This window comes from Dinoponera quadriceps, unplaced genomic scaffold, assembly GCF_001313825.1.
Source record: "Dinoponera quadriceps isolate SergipeBrazil2010 unplaced genomic scaffold, ASM131382v1 scaffold1169, whole genome shotgun sequence".
Lineage (NCBI taxonomy): Eukaryota > Metazoa > Arthropoda > Insecta > Hymenoptera > Formicidae > Dinoponera > Dinoponera quadriceps.
The window spans coordinates 410,185-424,136 of record NW_014555522.1 but is presented as its reverse complement, the minus strand read 5'-3'; the positions used below and the strand labels follow the sequence as shown (position 1 = coordinate 424,136).

The window sequence follows — 13,952 nt, the reverse complement described above, 5'->3', positions numbered from 1 at the left end:
AATTCACAAATGAAGTTGATCGTTTTTAAATCGTTGAAATATCTCCGATATTTTATTAGCCTGCAAATAGTTTATCCGTTTTTTTTTTTTTTGAAATAATAGTGATTAGTCATACGTAAACTAATTAAAATCGACGTAACGAAAATTCGCGCAAGCAGAATAAGCTGCGAGATAATCGCGACAATTGCGAGAGCTTTTAATTTTGGCGATCTTGCGAAGACTCAACCATTGTCGTGTACGATACTATTTGCGAAGGCGCGTTTGTGAGCAAACAATAACTGCTTAATTCTCAGAGAGAAGGGATTATAGTCCTGAGTAATACGTATTCTCGGAAATTAGAGATAAGCTATCGCACATCACATAATTGTACCTCCCCTTATGTGTATACTTTTCGTCTTTAGAGGAATTTCCTAAAATCTCCAGAAGTTGCAAAAGCGGTTTACGTAAATCCGAAGAAATTCCGTAGTTTAATTTGAAACCAGTTCAACTCTGTTTGAGAAAAGCACTTAACTTTTAGCGTCAACATTAATGTGTAATCATATCTTTCGCGTCAACTTTTAACGTCAACATTAATGTGTAATCATATCTCTCGTTCAAAACTTTCACAATTTATAGAAATTTTACCACACAATTTATCCTTCATTGCACGTTTTTAAAAAGCAAAGTCGCTCTAGTATCGCGGAACACGAACGAAATCAGAGAAAACACCTTAATTGGCCGAATTGTTATATTTTTTTTACATATAATGAATGAGAGCGCTTTTATTCGACCATAGCGCATCGGATGTTTCTAATTTTGCCGATTTTTTAATAAGTAGCTCTTAGTAGATAGCTCTTGATACAATGCCGAATTTCACGAAAACGTTGCGATCGTCGACATTTCCGTCCCCGCTTTTTCAATGCGTACGTCCACTGTCGTGTCAAAGTAACGCGCAATTAACTGCATTCCTGCGTATTCGTTTCTACACAATTATGCCTTCGACGCGTGACCACCGATATGCGATATGCGTGTTTGCGTGCTCTCTATCGTGCCATTGTAATCCGAAATGAAAGCCTCTGGATGCATCAGCTAGGCAAATCCAATTTTTTTTTTATTTCAATAAGTCAGCTATCTGTCGTTAGCGCGAGTTGGCCTACATCGATCGATATAAGAGGCAGGTGTGGTTAAATAACGTATATAATATAAACACACAAATCACGGCATGTACGCCGACATATCAGTGAGCCGAAAGGAATCTTCGCGTGTGCGTACAACAAACACGCGCTTTCTTACCCTCGTCGACGTACATGCGAAAACATTGTGGCCGACACATTGTATTGAATTGCAAAGCACGCAGGGGGCAGAGCTAATCGACCTTGAGCTCGCGAGTTGAAGAGCAACGTTTTCCCCGCGGTAATTCGAATACAGAGAGAAAGAAAGAAAGAGAGAGAGAGAGAGAGAGAGAAAAAGAGAAAAGGGAGAAGAGATAGATAGAGAAAGAAAGAGAGCCTGGCGTCTCGTCGGAAAAATATATGCCCCTGAGGGTTGCTCGCCGCAAGCAGTAGTCGTCAACATTACACCGGACGGACGCAAGAGTACTTAGGTCGTTGGAAAAAATCGCGTGACTCTTGCGCGTGAATCGCGGCACGAATTGCGTTCTTCGTGTGATTATCATTTATAAGCACAATGTATTTACGTGAGATTTTTCACAAGAGGCGAGGGAGAAATATATGTATATATTTAAAGTATGTCGGCCCGCGAAATAAGTTTACCCTGCTGGCGCGCATTAATGTTAACCACGAGTTCATTAGGATCGCATCGATTGCGAAGCTCAAAGCGAGTGGCTTGGTCAACACTTCCGATGGCGGGACCCCGAATGTATGTCGCTCGATATTAACGAATGGGGAATGCTCTCTCACCCCCGTAAAAATATTTAATTAACCCTAATTAAAACGGCCAAGTGAATTAACGCGTACAACACGGTTTTCAATATACAAGCGCTCTCCTGGTGAATTCTATTGCATTATCGCGAATCGCACTTTCGGGGCTGCGTGCGAAATTATTCAAAAGCGATATGTCGCGTAGAAAAGTGACCTCCGTTGGAATCGCAATCTGACGAAACTCGCGTCTTTTCTCTCCCTATTTCAAGATTCCAAAGAAAATCGAGAACATACCTCGCACATGTGCGGGTCTCGGTGAACCGCCTGGCTGCTTCGTCGACTTATTTCAACATCGAAATAGAAATGCCGAATGTCGATGTGTCGCTCAGCTGCTCTCGCCGACAGAAACGGTATACAGTAAAATGCAGAAGCTCACCCTTCTAATTCAATAGCGTGACCAATCGGGATATGTGAACTTCCCTCTCGTAACCTATATTCGAAAATTCACGTAATTTACAAAGTGTACACCCAGGAGTGCGGCTGAGGTCCAATGCACCCCAAGTGGTGCTCCACGATTAACAACACACACCACCCACCGCCGACGGTTTGATGAGATCCCGATCGCCGACGTGCAACGATGACCTCGCAACCCGGCACAACGAAGTCACTCGTGCGTATTGCAAATGCGTCAACTCGGTGTCATATATCACCGATGTTATCCGACCGCCGCTTCGAGGGAACGCGGGTAAAGTTCCTCCGTAGAAATTCCATTTTGCGACGCATTTCGGCGACACGGGAATCACGTGCGTGTGTTGTTGGTCCGAGAGCGTTGGAACGGAGAGAAGGAGAGAAAGGGAAAGAGAACGAGAGAGCGAGCGAGCGAGTGAGAGAGAAGTGGAAGGTCCGAGCATTGTCCCCCGGAGGCGAGTCTCCCGACTTCTACCGGAGAGTGCCATACCCCGAGTGCCTTTATCGTCGTGCGTTCCGCCGGTGCAGACGGGAAATTCCGGCCGAGTTCGTTGTCATGCGACGAGACAAATAGGCAGAGACGAGCGCGTAGATACGAACCGCACGCTCTCCGCGGGAACACTGCTAAATGCCGTCTGCGGAGTCAATTGTGAGCCATGATAGGGGCTTACCGATGTGCAGATAGTTCTCGATAAGTACCTCCTACCTTTCGGGTTGCGATTTACGAGACCCTACTAAACGCTGCTCTCGCACCCGCTTATATCGTGCAGAATGCAAAACCGTGCCGGTCGGGCTTCAGAGAGCAAGATGAATGACGCGGTTATCGATAATGTCACTGATAATATCATCAAGGTTGATACAATTGTATCTTTTCGAGCTTTCGTCGCGCGATCGCGCAACTACCGCTCGTTATTTTATTCATCGGTGTCATCGTGTGCGCACACATTTGTTAGATCCGCTGATAACATGTCGTCACACGTACTACGGGCAGCGCAAAATCGAGGGATGGTTTACGAGATGATGGTTTTACTCAACATAAAACGGAGATGTCGATGCCGCCATTCCGGCCGGTTTTGATACGCAACTACAGTCCTCGGGGCTCGGAGGTCATTTTCTTGGTCTCATATAAAATCGCACGAGGAATTTTCCAGGCGTCGAAGTCCCTCGCGATGTAGCCGCTGTGATGTTCCATCTGCGAAATCGATTATTATTTTACCCTCTTCTGATCTCGCTAAATCGTTGTCGACAGCATCTAATATTCACAACTGTGGGCGTGATTATAGCGAGGAGAAATTCCATGAGATAATATGAATTCGGGCTTGTATCTCGACAAGAAAATTATCATATAGTTAAATAACGGGATCAAACATGCGAAACTTATCTCCACAATTTATTTGTCCGCTGAAAAATAATTTTATTTTTCGCGATACGATCGTGCGACTCAACTTCTTTAATTAACGATGATATTTAATGCCCGTTTCTGTCATCATGTCGTAGAGATAGTCGTATAGATAGTCGTGATCGAACGTATATTTATTTCTCGCTTTATTATATTATCATGTTTATAGTGACATGGTTTCTATTTTTATATCTTATCGCTACATTATAAGTTGAGTGTTTGAATGGCCTGCCACTCCATTCTTTAACTGGTATGACGATTCTGTAGTTAACAATCACGTTTTAATCAATATTTAATTATACATTATTACTTCTACTATTTCGTATTGAATCGTTTCGATTTGGTCGATATCAATTCGAATACAATCTGTTGACAATTTCTCATAACAGCCTAATAACCGTCTGCTTCCTCTATTGTGTTTGCAGATGTCTCCCGATTGTTGGTCATAACTCGTAAATGTATTGTGCTAAATTGACCAACTGCATTGGCTAATTAGCTGTACTGATCAATGTGATTAATCAATTCCGTTAAGTTAATCGTCGATTAGATTTAGACCATAACAGTAGAAACGGACATAAGTCATTTTAATGACATACAATTACTGTACATACGTTCAACGAACGGACAAAGACGTTTTCTCGGGAAACACATGGTGACAAACTCCATTAGATGAAACATCTCGTTCGTTCAATGCGAAATTTCTGGTCCGGCGTGATATGCGCGCGTCCCTCAAGAATGCGCAATAACGAAGATATCATTATGAGTTAGTTCGCGCGCGAATTCACGGCTTCTTAATGATTAACATCGCCGGTACTTTGTGCATAAATTGGATTTCGGCGTAGTGACGTGTTGCAAAATATGAAAATGAGAACAAGCTCGGAAAATGTCTCGTGGCAAAATACGCGCATAAATCTCGGGCGTAGATGGAGACGCGAAGGCGTGAGCGTCGAGGGATACACCGTTAGAGATTACGAAACGACGACGCAGGTTACGCAAAAATGATGTTAACACGGTTTCACAGGAGAGCGAGTAGAACCCCGCGGGGGTTTTCTCGTGATTCGATTACAGCTCGGCATCGGTAGCTTTCGCGCAGCTTGTCGGTCGTGGTATTATCCGATGGTCTCAAGTTGCATCGCAGATACCCGCGTTTACCGTACGAATTCAATAGCTTTAGTGCATTCGATCGTACCGTGAGATATCACCCACGATACAACGCTTGCGTTTTGCCAGTCGTTCGCCCTAATGTAACCGCTACGCGGTATACATACATTTTATGTTTTTATTCGATTTATTGTGAGCAGTAAAAATATACGACGAGGGACGCGTGAATATATATTTAGAGTGCATTTAAGCACTCAGCGTATATTTTAGAGGTGCCGGTACTCTAAAATACGACGGTAGGGCGTTAAGTGGACAGCAGTAATATTCTACCGCTCAACCTGCCTCTTGAAAAAAAATGTAGTGAAAAATAAAACTTTCTTCTCCGATGAAAAAAAACGTATTTCACATCGTGGTAAAATAAGGGTTTTCGCTGATCATGTTTTTTCACATTTTCCAACTTTCTATTCTATAAAAGCTTAATTAAATTCTATATCTCATGTTCCATAATTGACGTATAAAATCTAGAATTCGTGGCGAACGAATGAATGTGGACTTAACTAACTGTAAATATTTGAAAAGCGAGAAAAAGAGATCGAGTTAATGCGCAGCCTCCATTTAGTAAAAAAAAAATATCGTGACACCGCGAGTAACAAATTTTTGTTCTGCATTAACCCTGCAAATTTTATCTGGAAAAACTGATGAAAAAACTGGAGATAGAACATTATATGTAAGCTATCGTCCTACTTTGATGCTACAAATTTTTTAGTATTCGAAATTATTTCAATATTTTATCTACGTTTAATTTTTATTCTTAATGGTGTAATTTAACACTGCAAATAGATGTGAGACATACGTGAGAAAGTATTAGGTAATCTAATAAGACTAATGGGTTATATTATATGAAAAAACAATAATTCTTTCTCATAATCTCTTTATTATTTCTTTTTTCATTGCATTAAAAATTTCGGTGAAATTTAGAGATTTAAAATAAACGAAAATTGAGCTATATGCCTCATCACTGATTGCCATTACGTCCTGCATCCTATATGCCGACCTGGGGTCAGCTCCTGGTCGTCATCATGATCAGATACTCGATATGAATGCGAAAATGAAACTTTAATCGAAAATGCAAACATTAATTAACGATCGCAAATTAACCGATGACGACTATCGAATGCTACGGGCAAAACTTTCAATACCCTTCTGATAATTTTAATGACGTCTCGAAAATCTGAAATGTTTTTGAAAGTGTTATATATTGTAATCATTTGGCCCTTAAATAATGGATAACAACGTTAGGTGATCGGCGAGTGATAACGTAACATTTTTGCCCGTTGTTTTAGTATTCTCATGCGCTGTGTACTCTTTCATGACCGAGTTATTATAAGTCAACAAGCGACATACATATCACGATGCAGAGATCACGTATATCGATATATTATAGATATTATTCTGGTATTGGTTTTTAACATATCTAATTCATTTTTCATCTGCATTGCGTCAGTTAATATGCGTTTCTCTAATCGAATCGTACGAGAGTGTCAATGCCGCGATGGAGTACCGGAGCAGTCGAGAACAAAATGCTGGATCGAGAAACTAGGACAGAAAATACAGGAACAGGGTAGCGATATATCGTTTATTTTTAGGTATATATGTCAAATTATTTATTATAATTTATTGAGAGAATAAGAAGAGATATTTCCAAATTGAAATGTAAGTTGGTATTTATAGCCCGTCATTGTTTGAAAGTCATAGCCTCGTGAATCTTCAATTACTCGTTAATCTATATTTCATACAATATTGACCCATAGCTGAGTAACAATTCATAAATGTGAATCTGTAATTAATTATGTTTTCAACCAGAGATGATACATAACTATGTACTAATAATCTCACAATCTAGTCTAAGTCTCGCAAGTGCCAACTTGCGCTTTTAATAAATTCTTCTAATGAAAATAATTCTTAAACAGTAAGTCCAGTCTTGAGTTAGTCTTTTTCTACCTTTGTTATTGTATTGAATCGAAATTTAAATCTCTATTGATACTCAATATTATTAAACACACTAATGTTATCCTTGTCCTTTGATCAACTTCTTTTTTACATCCTTTAAAACTCCAATTCTTATCTTAATTTCTAACCCTGAAATATAATAACTGAAAAATGAATAAGGAAAGAGAGTTTAATATTTCATTTGTTCATTAATCAGGGTTAATGTGGCGAAATTTCGACTTGGAGTCGTTTGTGATCTATTCGTAGATACTCAGGACGCACTAATAATTTTGCATTTCTACGTTTAATACTTTTATAAAAACACGATCGAATACATAACTAGTTAAAGTGCATCTGCAAAGAAACGCGAGATTAAGCGGTCACATAATCGCGCTGTACTCTTTGACCGATTATCATCATCGGCGACGCCGCACATTATGAACCATTTTGCCATTAATCCCGCATGCGTGATAGGACGCGTATAATTATCATTGAATCCTTATTACTTTCGCGCGGGGACCTACCGCGAAACTTTCACGATACTTCGCAGGCAAATACTTTGCTTGAAGTACGGCTTACATGTATCTCGATGATGTAATCCGAGTTCCAAAAGGTCATCGCGATTTCGCGTTAAGGTTTCGCGTTAAAGAATTTTCGATGAGTGTACGTCACATGTGTACGTAATTTTTTATCTGGTATTATTAATTAAATAAATAAAATAAATTTTCGTAAATTAATTAGAAAAGAAAGAGAAAAATACGATCTCAATCGACGAGCTCGGATAGTGAATTATCTTCGTGTTGCATTTTCTCGCGGAAAAGTGTTTTCGCGAAATTAGCTGGAATTGCCTGAATTGTCTAGAGATGCTTTTATTCTTGTTAAGTACGGGAGGTGAATTAATTAATGGGACGATATCGAAAGACGGTGTCCTAAAACACAGTCGGAGAATATTTTACGGCGACAATTAATGTGATCCATAATTTCATAATCCCATCTTAAGTGACGCGAACAAACATAATCGAGTGCGCTCGTCACCGGCAAACTTAGCTTTTCCGAGTCACTCGCGCACTTATAAAAGTTTAATTGACCCAATTGATTAATACAGAATAACGACTGTGCAACGTGGTTGGCGAAAGGTTTCGGATGAATTCTCCCTTACGATATGACGTTTTTACGCTCGTCATAATTATATGTCGATTAACATTCGATCATATAAATATTCAAATCAGTAGACGTTTTTTTTGGTCAGTTTGCTTACATTCTGCGGTTAAAAAAATTCTGTCTGAGCGTGGAGAGAGGAGAACCTCGAAATGTCTCAAATCGAACGTGTTAGAGAAGAATGCACGCGAAGTAAATACATCGTGTTATAAATTAACATTTTCTCGATTTATTTATTGGCAGCTTGAAACACGTGTCGTGGCGGTATATTCTATAATCGATATTTCATTATTAGCATACTTCAGCCATATTTTTTCCCGCTCTCACGTTTTATTGATGAACTAAAGAAATTCAAGATTGCGAAATTACACGCGGATTCTCTCTTGAAAGGATATTCCATTCGCAAAAATATATTACAATTATAAATATCACTTAGTTCGCAGCTGCACTCATTCGAACTAATTTCGCTAAATTGCACGGTTTTTAAAAATCTTAAATCTTCGTCGGGGATCGGGGGAATTTGAGTCACATATGCTTGTGTATCAGTAACATTTTGACAAAAACAAATAGCCTGGTAGTTCCGAGTCCATCTCAGTTTGGAAGATAGAAGAGAAACAACACGATGGATGACAAGATAAAAAAACTTGTCCGACACGGTTTGACGTGAATAAGCTGCGCTGTAATGATACCTTCTGGTATCATTACAGCGCAGCTTATTCATGTTAAAGCGTATCGCCAACTTGTTACAGCGCTCATAACATCAATCAGAGTCACGAAACCTCAACAAATTGTTTTCTAACCCCCCTCTCCTCTCCACATTCGCGAGCTTGCACACGTGTCGCCACACGTGTTCGATGAGATTCAGTTTCTGCAGACGCCATTACACATCGTGATATACGTGATAATAGGTACACATTGTACTACGCGGGGCGTCGTAAAGTTCAAAAAGTCCCGGCCGCGCGAGCTAAAGTTTCTACAATATTAATATAATTAAATTCGAATAATCGCGTACAATGCGTATTCATATTGCTTCGCAGGCAGGGTCGCGGGTCAAAGTGTTTAAGCGAACTCTCGAAACAGCTAATTCTTCTTTTCAAAGAGCATCCACGAAAAGATTAACATAATCGGCAGATTTATGCAAACTGCTTTAACGCCGCGCCGCAAAAACGGATCTCGCGGCGCACCGGGGAAATTTCACGACGCCGCCGCAGTGAAATGCGTTTTAACGCGCGCTTCTTCTCAAATGCGTTAAGTGAACGGCCCCGTATTTAAATCGACTTCGTGCCCACCGCCGTCTCCGCATTCACTCGCCGTATTCAGCCGCTTTTCGCATCAGCGCGGTGTCGTTTCGAGACGGCCTCCCTCGAAGGACGTCTCATCGTAATTTTATACGGAACCGCATTCATTACCTCGGGTATATCGAGAGCCGCGGCCGGCGAAAGGAGGAGTTATAACTCTCTTCCGCGCCGGTGTTATCGCAGCCGCAGAACGTCATTCATGACTCGAATCCAACATAAGCGAAAGTCAACGATAACACGGCGGGGAAACGTTTCCCTGTGCACACACTCGACGCGCGTTCCCGCGGGAATATCTATTCGCTGGCCGCGTACCTCCTGTTGCTCAATATTCTATAGACTGTGTGGAGAGCAAACAAAGACCGGCACGTTGAATAAATCGGTTGCGGTACAAACCGGCCAAACTATGTAATCTTTTATTATTGAATCTTCGCGTGCGTAAGTTACGCGCGGATAATGTCTAAACATCGCGCACAGAAATTCATTCGCGCGAACAGGGAAACGGTGGCCGCGTGAGCGTTTACACTCACGACAAATGCATCGGTGTTTCACTTAGTCGTACGTTTCACTCACTACGACGACGTCGCGACATCAAGCATTCTGACGTCACGCGCGAGCGAGGAAGCTGCTCGCGGCGCCTAGCCCGAACGTGTCGTTGCGCCTGCAGGTATTTTACCTTAGTGTTCGCCGAGTAAGCCCTCGTTTTACCCGGGAATCATGAAAAGTGAGGACGCAGGGGACGGTATATAGGAGGGTTGAGAGATACATTGCAATCGGGCGACTGGCGGCATTTTAAATCGGTGGAACCGGCCCCTTCTCATCTTCCACCACCGACGTCCTCTCTTCCCCCCTTCTTCGTCTCGTTCTCACTCTTGTCTCTCCCTCCCTGCTTTGCATCCTACTCGTTCTCCGTCTCTTTGTCACGGATGTGAATCGCGTGGGCGATTCACGAGCTACCTCGCGCACTCAACTCGCATCCGCGGTCGGAATGTTGGCCCGATTCCGTCGTCACGGCTTTAAACACCTTAACCTCGGCTACCGTCGAAATTAAATGCCAATATTTCCGTATCAGTGTCCGCACGACTTGGCAAGCTGTTCCAGCGGGTTGCAGTGTGTCATGTGGGTGCCTTCGCACGCGAAAAACAGCTGCTCTCGGAGCATCGCGTCGTATCGAATGCATCGTCAACGAAGCGTCGCGTTGTCTCCTATGGTTGTTCGTTTTCGGGTCGCTTCGCATCACCGTCGCACGCTGATTGCAAAATTCTCTTCCGCCGAAAGGCGGAAAGGCTTTCACTGTTATCCGCCGATTGATTTCGCACGATTGAGCGCGCGTACTCGCGCTTCCGTCGGAAACCGTCCGCACGGCCTCTCTCCGGACAATCGGCGAAATCTCGTTGCATAACGCGTTTTTGGACACTGACGATGTTGAATGCATGGAAAAAGTCAGACTCTGAAAGGCGTATATCGCCTGAAGCGAGGGACAAATATTTGTCGCGCAACGCGCGTCCTGGACTTCGCTGTTGGATAATGAAATTTACCTTTCCGGAAAATGTAGCAGCGCATCTCTCTCTCTCTCTCTTTCTCTCTCTCTCACGAAACCAGCGAAACATTCTTTAATCCATTAGAATGCAGCGTATAAAAATGCACACTCATTAAATACACCGTGCATTTGCGCGCGATTGTACTGCAAATTTTATAAGCAATTAAATAAATGAAGATTGCCAGGAGAAAAGTGATAGAAAATAGGCGTGAAATTGAATCGGCAAGGATCTATTAGACAATAGCGAGGAAAAGTGTGCTCGGTGCTAAATGCGGTGCTCGTTCTTTCAGTTTCTGCCCTTTACGATACCCACCCTCGCTCGGCCGGATGCTTTTACGAAGTAATAGCGAATAGCGTATAGATCCTTTGTGCAGCGGTCTACGAACTCTGCTAAGAGTTATACGCTTCCACCTCGCTTATCGGCTTTGTAATAAATTGCGATGTATGTACTTTAACGGGGGGAACCGCGAGTCTCTTATATGATCAGTCGATATTTTAATAAATCTAGCTGACGCTTTAATAGCGCAGCCTGGGGAATATTCCTTTCACGAGATTGCCGACTAATTTGCATCGTGTTAATAATCCCGGATATTGCAATCACGTCGCTTTATTCATTGGCATTATTATTTAAATGAATTTATAATTTTAACATGTAAATCTGTTACAATTTTTGTAATAATTCGTATGAATTTGTAACCGTATCGGGGTCAAACGGAGGGTGAGGTTTTATCGGCGCTACACGCTCGCGTTAAGACAATATTTCGTTTTCCGAGCCTACGGACGGTGGATGGACTATGGATAGAGCGGCGATAACTATAGGCGGTGTGTTTTCTTTCGATCGATCTCTTATTCCTGCCCGTCTCGCCGCTTCCAATACAGACACCTGCGTTTCGCGCGAATCGTTTGTCTTCCGAGCGCGACTGATTGTTACATCTCTTTCTCTGTCTCTCCCTTACCGCGTATCGATCAGCGATACATCACTTCGAGAGTTGTAGCTAATGCGTTTATTTTTAGCGCGATGATCAGACAGAATCGCAAAAAGTGATTATCAGCTCGTCGAGTGACACACCACGCAGACGCGAGAGCGTCTCAAGTAGCAAGTGACGTCAAATGATGTCTTAATCACGTCTCTAAAATCAATGGGACGTCATTAAAACGTCATTTGATGCCGCTTTGTCACCGGAGGTCATCCTTGTAATGGTGCAATTGGACCTCCGTCGCACGCACTATCGCGGATCGGATTCGGTTATGTAAACTTGTACGGCTTGCGATCATTAGCCTTATATCGAAATCGCAATTACACATCCGAGGACGGCGTCATGCATGAAATCGGCGGTAAACAAGCGATCAGCCGCAGCGCTAACGAGTTCACCCTCAACAACGCGTTTGTCGCGCCGCCCGTTACGGTGATTAATCAGTTAATTCCTGGTAATATCGCGTGTATCTACGAACGGCGATTATGCTTCCTGATTGGCGCGCTCATTGCATTTCCCCCGCTCGTTTTTCGACCCACTGCACAGTGTGCCTCGTCGCGGTCGTCTTCCTTATCCACAGATATCCATCAAATTGTGCGTATAGCGGTAGCTTTTTACGAGAGATAATATTACTTTACGTTTATCATTCAGCTTTTCCTATTCAGCTTCATCTACCTCTGTGCCCGGCACCTCGCCGGATAATAATCGTATCCCGCGCGATATCATCGTAAAACTTCCGGCGCTCCTTTCAGGGGATTCTTCATTAAAGCCACGGCTGCAAACATATTTCCTTAACGTGGCCATCTTTAATTCGTCGTTCTCGCCGTATATCTCGGCCGACCGCTTTTCCTTCCGAGAGAACATTTTGTTCCGCGCTCTTTATCGGCCCTTTTTAAATGCTTCCCTTTTCCTTCTGAAATGGTTATGCGGAAAGATAAAAAGACAATCTCGCTCTTCACGCGCGGCCAGCACATTCGTAATTGCGTTTGGTGTCGCAATTTTAACGAAGCCGCCGCAAAAGTCGCCGCGGAAATCGGTCCCGAATGGGTCGGGAACGACGGAGGCGTGAGCACCTTATAACCAGGGTGCTCTCGATGTAGTAGGTTGTGTCTTATCTAGGTATCTTGAAAAATGCTGGCGAATTTTACCGGAGATTTCAGGGTTATCCGCCGGGAGGGGATAATTCCCCTTCCCCGCCTCTCCGTGCACGGAACCTCCGTTAAATCGAGACGCGTCCGAGAGGCAATTACTTATCCGCCGACGCGCGATGCTTAAGCTACCGGCGTCGGGTGTACACGGGGGAAATCGAATCAGGCCGAGACCGACCATTTGGATGAATGTTCGCGAGCGAGGCGCCGACTATTGTGCTCGTTACGACACGGTATTACATTAATTAGTCGATATATCTCCGACTTCCTCGGAAGCGTTGGTTTCACATCGACGTTAACGACGCTCAAGAGGAAAGACACGGAGAGCGTCTGGCCGGAGGCGTTTTGTCACAAATCGCACAAGAGATTATATCGCTTGTCTATTGGGCGACCTCTCTTTATTTTCCCCATTGCGGTTATTCAATTCGATCGGCGATTCGCCGATCTGGAAGCCGCGATAATTCGCGTCCGCTGATCCGGTCGTGCGCGATGGACAAACGCCGCGGGATACGATAAAACCTCGCTTTATCTCCGCGGGGAAAATATACGTTACAGCTCATAAATTATAAAAATGTCTTGAGTCACGCTTCGATAACGGGGATCGGTATGGTAACAGGTCGCTCCCCGAAACGCCGAAGATCGTTAGCGCTCGCGCGTTGTAACGCGCGCCGACGACCTCAACGAAGGTTTCTATATTACACCTTTCCTTCTCGCGTCTATCGTCAGAATAATAAAACCCGATTATCCGTGAGAAAATACGTTACAGCTCGTAAATTACGAAAGAGGTTTTAAGTTACGCTTACGTAATAAGCCGATGTGGCGGAGACCTCCCTTCCCGCGCAGATCACCGTTTTGATATTCGCCGTAAAGCACATTGATCCTATTACAAGGTTTCATCCTCTCGTCTATCGCTGAGCATCGATAGGTGACGTTCACACCGGCGATGTTCCGGGCGATCCCGCAAGTATTAACGAAAACCGACGGTTATTAGCACGTCGGACGATACTTTAGCGCGCTTCCC

At 43.2% G+C, this 13,952-nt stretch overlaps 1 protein-coding gene across 3 annotated transcripts in view; it reads left to right on the top strand.

The window, feature by feature from the left end:
- LOC106744596 (neo-calmodulin-like) overlaps positions 1 to 13,952 on the top strand; it is a 63,452-nt gene that overhangs the window by 5,768 nt on the left and 43,732 nt on the right. The window lies entirely within an intron of this gene.